The sequence below is a fragment of the Equus caballus genome, chromosome 17 (genome assembly GCF_041296265.1).
Source record: "Equus caballus isolate H_3958 breed thoroughbred chromosome 17, TB-T2T, whole genome shotgun sequence".
In the NCBI taxonomy this organism is placed as follows: Eukaryota; Metazoa; Chordata; class Mammalia; order Perissodactyla; family Equidae; genus Equus; species Equus caballus.
Window position 1 is genome coordinate 14,088,018 of NC_091700.1, and position 8,801 is coordinate 14,096,818.

The window sequence follows — 8,801 nt, forward strand, 5'->3', positions numbered from 1 at the left end:
TAGGCTACATTGTTCCACATTATCCACCCCTGAAGGCTTCCAGTGGTGGTGAATAGTCCTCACCAAACAGTAGGTTTAAGATCCAGAATTGTATTTGGGACTGTGGGAAAAACATAAACTTGGAGTGGAAGGAAAATTTAAGAAAGGTATTTTGCATGAGGTAATATCTGAGTTGAATTTGAAGTATGCTAATTTATCATACAAAGAAAGAGAGAGATGATATCAAATATTCAAACTGATTTATTTATTCAATTATGAAATAAATATTTCTTATGTATATTACAATACAAAATAATAGCTAAATAAAATAAAAATCTGAATACTACACAGCTGGAGTGCTGAAGTAATCAAAACTTTAGTTGTAGTTTTATATGCAAACAGGTGCTATAAAGCGTATGATATGCCTTGATTCTCATGCGGAAAGGGTGTAAATCTTGTAAGGACACGTCATTTCTACCTGTGACATGTGAGTTTCATCATACAAAGTTGCTGAGAGCAGACCCTAGAATTTAGTGCTGAATTGTGACTAGATCTTACCCTCAGATGAATATAGGAGGCTGGGGTAAGGGACACATGCTCAAGGACATGATGTCACAGAAAAAGCACAGCACAAGCAAAGGTAGGGTGGTTGAGCAAACAGGAGAAGTAAATGTTCCAAAGACGACTCCTTTCCTGCTTTACTATATAAACTCATTTCTTGCCCTTCTGTGACCCATAGTTTTACAAACAGTAGTGAAATGATCAGACTTGCATTTTAGAAATGTTAAATTGGCAAAAATCGATTGGGGAAGTGCAACACTGGAGGCAGGGAGACCAGGTGAGTAAGGATTGTGAGCTGAATGGTGTTGATTTAAGTGGAATGGACCATATCTTAACATCAGAAACACCCCACTGTGAGGTGGGGTGTTTGGATGCAGGGAGGGGTATTTGCAGTATATTGTGCCTTGTTGAACTTGTTCCATAAATCCACAGATGTGGTGGCATGTCTACCATTTCCAGTGGGCTGTGTCCAACTTGTGAAGAATCGAATGATCAGATGATTTCAAAAGTACAGAGTTCCTTTTCCTCTTGATAGACTTGATTAGTTCATGCCTATAAAATAAAGATCTTCTAGTGTTTTGGGAAAGAATATTGGAAAACCAATTTTTAATATTTTGTTGCAGTAAAACTGAATGAATAAAATATGCACACTCTACATTTAAAGTAACTGAGAAGACTATATATCACCCCTCAATTTGCTGAACCATAACAATCCACACATTTGATTGCTCCATTTACAACACCCTAGACGTGGAGAACAAAATGGAACAAAATAAAACAAAACGTGGTGTGGATCATATTCTTCCAAAGAGTTGTTTTTAATTATTCTATCTCAAACCAAAAAGATTTCTTTAAACAATTTTAGAAGAATTAATTATCTTGTTAGATAATGTTTTCAAAATACCATTTTCCATAACCTCTACTAATAAGAATTTACAAAAACTTTGCAGTTGGGAAAATTATTTGTTAAATTATATATGATATATAATATGTAGAATTCCTAGACATGCAGGAACAATCACTGCTCAAAATTCCTTGTATCTAGACTTAAACACAGAAATGGAAGAGCTCCAGGCACTCAAATGCATGTCCTCATAGTGCTAAATATGTAGCCATGCTCTGAAATCATTTAAAATTTTCAAATGTCTTATTTATTCCTCTGTTTATGATAGTGATCACACCAACATTTGGCCAAATAAATCAATTCTATCCCATGGTATCAAGGCCTCGGTTTTCTACATCCTTCAAAGTACATTAAGGACTGTGATTGGAATACTTCATTCAAGTTTAGGAATTAACTAACATGGATTAAGTAGAAAAGCTTGCATCATTTTTTCATAAATTTTCTGCCTTTTTGTGTTGCTCGTGCCATCGAGCCAATTCTGACTGCTAGCAACTTTTTGTCCAGCAGAGTGGAACCCTTCCCCAGTCTTTCTATGCCTTCCTCTCACCTTCTGGTGAAATATCAGACAATGCTCCACTGCTAGTCACAGGGTTTTCATGGCCAATCTTTTCAGAAGTGGGTGGCCAGGTCCTTCTCCCAAGTCTGCATTAGTCTGGAAGCTCCACTGAAACCTGTCCACCATGGGTGACCCTGCTGGTATTTGAAATACCAGTAGCATAGCTTTCAGCATCACCTCAACATGCAGCCCCCACAGTGTGACAGATGATTTCCTAACTGGGAATCAAACCTGGACCACAGAGGTATGAGCACCAAATCGGAACCACTAGACACCAGGGCTGGTCTCGTGCTTTCTTAAATGTATTCAAAGGATAAAATTTTAAGAAATAGAATGAATAAAACTATTTTCTTGGGATGGATAAAAAATTAGGCTTATTAAACAGATTAGATACAGTAAAATTGGCATTTAACATGGTTTTGACTGCCTTTTTTCTACCTTAGGTTACTATTTGTTAAGAAATGATGCCTGTACTTGTTTGACACCGAGTTCAGAAAATGTAAACCTCTAATGTTATAGTTAGGAAATCTGGAGTTATGTAGTTCAAACCTCTTTTTTAATGAGAAAATAAAGTATTGACATACAAAGTGCATTTTTGTCTCAGTAATGTATCTTAAGAATTGTACCCATTCAGTGCATGGAGAATGGATCTTATTCCATAGGCTGGATATGTCATCAATTTTACAATAAATTACCTGTGAGCTTAACAGTACCATTGTTGAATCTTGATAACTATTTGAAAAAATGTGTGCCTTGTACAAATATCTTTCTTCACATATTTGCTTACTTTTATAGGACAGATTCCCAGGAAGGAATTTTTATCCAAATGATAAATGATTTTTGCATTTTGATACAAAATGCTGATTTTTATGCTAAACAATTCTAGACTAATTTAGCCACCACCATCCATGCAGAAAGGGGACAAGTTTTTAACATTCCCATTGTGCTGAAGAGTCTCTATCCTCCCCATCATGGACATCTGCTCTTCTGAGGCTGCTCTGTGACCAAAGGAGGCTACTTGTCCCTCTGCTTTGTGGATGGTTTGGCCAATGAGGGATTTCATCAGAAGACTAGAGGGGAGGAACAGACTGAGATCTGGGTATTTATTCTCTCAACACCATCTCCGCCATGTTGAGACTGTCAAAGTCCAATTCCTCTACCTAGGACACCGATCTCGCACTTGTCATCCTTCTTGAAGCTTCGGCTGCTGTGGATCCTGGAAGCTGCTGCTTCTCCTCCTGTCCCTGAGGACCAAGGCTTGAGAGAGCTTCCTTTTGTTGGTGTCTTTAGGTTATTCTCCATACCTAGATGAAAATCCTTACCCCACCCGCCTCTTTTCTACCTTGATCCTGATGTAATCACCCATCAATATTGGCTACACTTTGCAGATTTGCCAAAGTTATCATTTCCATCTAGATTACATGTTTGGATTTACATTTTTCTGACTAATTTTGATTTAGCACCTTTCCCTATGTTCACTGTTCTACAGTATTTCTTAAGCTCCTAACTAGCCAATTATAAGATTAAATTATTTTTTGACTCCATAGTTTTCCCTCTGAATTGTTTCCTCTTATATATTGTCAATATTGACCCCCTGTTATATATGTATGCATTTTCCAAAAGTGAGATTTCAACATATGCCTATAGTTTTCTGTATGGTGCATATTTTTTTATGATGTCAAATATGTCGATCATTTTCTTTCTGGTTTAGAATTTCCTATTTTTTTTAGAAAGATATTTTACATCTTCCCAACATACCCCTGACTGTGAAGTCAAGGGTACATTGGGAAGAACATGACAATACTGACATGGTATCCAAAAATTTCAAATAGTAGCTGTCCTGCCTCAGCAGAAACCAAGTCAGGGACAGTCCACACCATCCCTGATGGCCAAGATCCAGTGGGTTCTTATTCAACTAAGGCCATTTTCTACCTTATACCACAGGACATATAAAATTCCATGAACATACATGGAGGACAGTAAGTGAGGACTAAGATTCTGAAATAATGAACCCATCCCAGAATGGACCTCAGTCATCAGAAAGATAGTTACATCAATAAAGTCTAAGAGACCATTATCAGGTAATTTTAAAATTCATTTTCTCCATTCCCAGCCTTACAGTATGCAGCAGAGTGAGGCCATTCAAGAAGAAAAAGATTCATTAAAGTAAAATATCAATCATTCTATCACTCTGTGTCTCAATCCTTTTTCCTTTTTTGCAGAAACCACATCTGTCTTGATAAATGTATAACCCATGTGGATAATTTTCATGTGTACATGTATCCAAATAACAAGTATTTATTTGATGTATATTCTCTAGATAAGGGAGTGCTAGCTACTACAGCAAACCACTGCATACATAATGCTCCAAACACAGTGGCAGGTCATCTCTAGTTAACAAAAATTCTGAATCAGGGCTTTGTTATAGTAGGGGGCCCTCTTCTATATGGTAATGCAGGCACGCATGCTCCCTCCATCATGTGGTTCTGTAGCTTCCAATGTGTCATGACTTTTCGCACAAAGATGGTAGAAGGGAAAAGGTAATGGAAGAGAGTACCTGAGAGATTCTCATTTGTCAAGCCTGGTGTGGGTTCACAATTGCATTCACAGACCACTGATCAGAAATAATTCATATGGCCACACCAAACTGTAAAGGAGGCTGGGAAATGCAGAAGAGCTGAGTTCCAGGGGAGAAGAGGGAGAAGGTCAGTGGAGAGCAGGACAGTCTCCATCAAACTTCTTTAGATTTATATCCATGCCACTACTCTTCACAGATTGTTCTAAGCCTATTTTAAATCAGCACGATTAGTTTTTGACATCTTGATCTTTCCAGAAATGTATAGTTCAATTTGCTCTATCATTGAATTTTATAGTTTAATAATAAATAAATTTCATAATTTAATTGTATGACTTTTAATTCGATTTAGTCATTTCTTTCTTAAAAGCTTATGTCTCCTAATTTTTGCTATAACAAAATACTAGAAAATATATATCACTGTTAATCTATGTATGTATATGAATATGGCCAATTATATTTTTATCTTGGGATGTACTTATAAGTGCATTTTGTTGTAGGCAGTAGATGTCTCAATTTTACTAAATTCTACTTAATTGTTTTATATTTTAACTTTTTTTTTACTATTCATTCATCCCAGAAATATATACAAACTATTGGAAATGTGATGCACTGTTTTAGATCTGGGAGCTAAACATTGGGTAAAAGTTACTACCCTCAAGATTTGGAGGACAATATGGAGGGGGTATATATATATATTTTTTTTTTCTCCATGTATACTATAATTTTATGTGTTTGTATATGATGTCAAATAGTGATATGTCAAATGAATAAACAAAAATCATAAAAAAGAGTGACTGATACTTGCTATATTAGAGATTCAATACTCAAAAATATCTCTGTTAAAAGGCACTTGGACAGAGATCTGAATAAAGAATAAGAGGCTATATATGTCTATAATGTAGACTTATGGCTAGAAAGTGGTAGCTGCACCAGGTACTGCATTTCCAGGTACCCTTTATACATGATGGCACGAGGTATGTTATCAGTTGACACCAGTGGAGTGTGAGCTGTGTGCCATTTCTGGTCTAAAGTGGTTTATAAAGAGGTGAGCAGCCTTCCACTCCTGTGTAATTTTGTCTTCTGTACAAATGTAGAAGAACCAGTAGAGGCATCCCATTAGAGGAAAGGAGCTAGGACCATGAGTCTTTCCATGGAGGCAGGGACAAACAAGACTTATTCAATTAGGAATGTCAACAATGGGCCTTTCCTAGGATAAAATAAACTCTTTGCATAAAGCCACCGAAATTTCAGAGATGTGTGTTATAGAGGCTAGAACTAATAATGCAATCTAATACTGGAGGTTGTAGCTTGAGGGCGTACTAACTTTACGAAAGCATAAAAACCATATATTTGGCTAGATAGTCAAAAGGTAGAGGGTGAGAACATGGATTTCAAGGGCTAGAATGAGAGCTATCAATATTGCATTGTACCTAAACATTTTGTAAAATGGTTACTTATGATAATTTGAAGAGAGGCCTCATGCCTTCTGAGTTGGTGGCTCTAGGAGAGCTGGGTAGAGAGCAAAGCAATAAGGGTATCTGTTTATTGCTGCTGGTTTCATTTGGCAAAGGGTTAGAACAAAAAGGGTCTCATGAGAGAATTGGCCAGCATGCAACAGACATGAAACAGAGCAGATAGAAACAGAAATTCAAAGCCTTGTAAGGTTTGAAAAACCTACGATTACTACTGTACTCCAAATAGTAAGAAAAGGAATCTTAAAACCACTTTGATCAATAATGTTCTAGTAAAACTTTTATTCAAGTGGCAACGTTCCAGTAAAACTTCTGAGGTGAAGATCAGTTTAAGCATGTGGCTTTTAGGTCTTTTATCTAAGATGGTTTCTAAGCAACTGTTTATGTGGCGAGAAGCACAGGTGATGAATAAATAAATCAAGCTTCAGTGTTTGTCCTTTAGAAAAAAACTCTACTGGCTCTCAAAATTTACTGGAAGCAGATAAGTAAGAACATTTTACTTTATTACCAAAGCATCCAGAACACTAAAAATAAATAAAGTAAAATATATTTGAAAACAAACAAAAAATCCATATTGATTGCATGGGCTACCCAGTGGCCATTGGAGCACAGGTATGTTTGCAAACAGCACAGCCCTCAAAGAAGACATAGCCCCCATGTTCAGTTCAAACATAGTTAAGGATGGACATGGATAAGGTAGCAGCTCTGACAAGATGGAGCCAGGGAGATACAGAGAAGGATGAGGATTTTTCTCCTGGAGATCAGAACTGACCTTTTGAAGGAGCCTCACCCTCCCCACTAACTATGTTTGTGTATCTACATGGCAGAACTATGGCCCTCTATCTGCTACGTGACTACCTTGCCTCTCCTTTCTGAATGGAAGCATTTCCTCAAATAAACTTGTTTCTGTTTCTACACTATATGAACACTGTATCTCGTATGAGCTCCTGGGGGCAGGCAGATGAGGGAGATAATTTTAATTTTCACTTAATAAGTGATTGTATCAAGAGGACCCACATTTGGTCCTGATGGAGAGATCTTGAGTCACCTAGGATTCTTAGATCTTGAGATAGATGCCATCAATGGACATATTTTGGCTTTCTTTTATGAGGAAAGTGTATTCTATATGTGGGAAGAGGGCCACACAGAAATATTTGGTGACAAGAGTGGCTAATTAGGGCAGAGACGGGCAGTGTTCTACGAGCAATGGCTTGCTCTCCTACCTTCATGTAGAGACACGCCTGGAAGTGTTTGCCCAGTTAGGTCTACATGCCCCCATCTGCTTCAGACTAGATAAGACCATGCAGATATGACAACCCTTGGGATGCCAGTTAGAATGCATGATATGTGAAATGGACATTTTGTGGAATATCAGTGAAGGTTCCTCTTCTGTGGACAGGCCAACTCATGGAGTGTCCATAGAAATACATTCCACATAGGTAGGCTATCCTGTAGACCATCAGTAAAAGTGTTGTTGTTTAAGTCTGGGCTATGATCCTCCATTCTCACTTTCTCCATATTTCCTTGGCTGAAGCACGGCTATGAAGAACACATCTGGCTAGATGTGGACAGCTCCAAAGAGGCATTTTATTGGAGGACGCTGCATCTCTGTGTTACTCCTTGAATCAGTACCACAAAAAGAGCTAATTCACCAGGAACAGCCACATGATATTCTGCCTGAGAGAGGAATGTATTTTTATTATGCTAAACCCTTAAGATTTAAAGTTAGTTCATAATAGTGACTAGGTTAATTTCTCTCATATTAGAGAAATATTCTGGTCAGAGGTTGACTGTACATATGACAACTACAAGGCAGGGTTAGTGTTGAAGATGATCCAAGTGTTCTGTGAGCCTGGTGTGGAGTGAGAGATGAGAGATGAGAGATAAGTTAGAAATACAGTCAGAGAGCTCAACGGGACTGGACTATTTGTGGCACCGGATAAGGAGTTGTACTCTCAGTGACAAGAGAGGTAATAAGAGGGTTTTTAGAAATATTTATGTTTATAAAGAGTTACTCACCTGTCTGTGTGGAGAATGAAGACATGAAAGAATAGGAGAAGTGATGTGGGTTACAAGGGTAATGAGGTGAAAAACTGATTGATTTTTGAAAATATTTGTTACTAGAAAGGCCACAGGATTTGCTAATGTCTTTAGATTTGAGCTATGAGAAAAATGAAGTATGACTTCGTGTTTAATTGGACCAAAACAGTAAAAAAAAGTGGAGTTTCTGAGATGGGGAAGGCTGAGGAAAGCACATAGGAGGGGAGAAATCAAGTGTTCAGTTTAGAATATGGAAGTTTGAGATGTCTGTTAGTCAAGAGGATTTATTGAGGAAGTAAGTCAATGTCTGAGTCCAGAGCACAGGGCAGAGGAGAAAGATGGAGGGAGCCATTTGGTGTTTTTCATCATGTACTTGATGTTTACAGTCATGGACCTGGATAAAGTCCCCATGGAATGAGAATCTTGAAGAGGAGAGATCCAAGCATAGAGATGTGGACAAACAGAAGAGGTCAAGGTGATTAAGATTTTCTGCAAAGGTAACCAAAAGAACAGCTATTGATGAAGGAGAAAAATGAAAGTAGTATCTCATACATTAAAGGAAGCTAGTGTTCTAAGTATGGTGGAGGCATCCATGATACCCACCTCTCATCATTGATTGAGGAAGAGGAAGACTGAAAATTAAGCATTATATTTGGAAATGCCAATGTCATTGTGGCTTTTGGGGGAGTGTTTTCATGTGACAGATGGAGA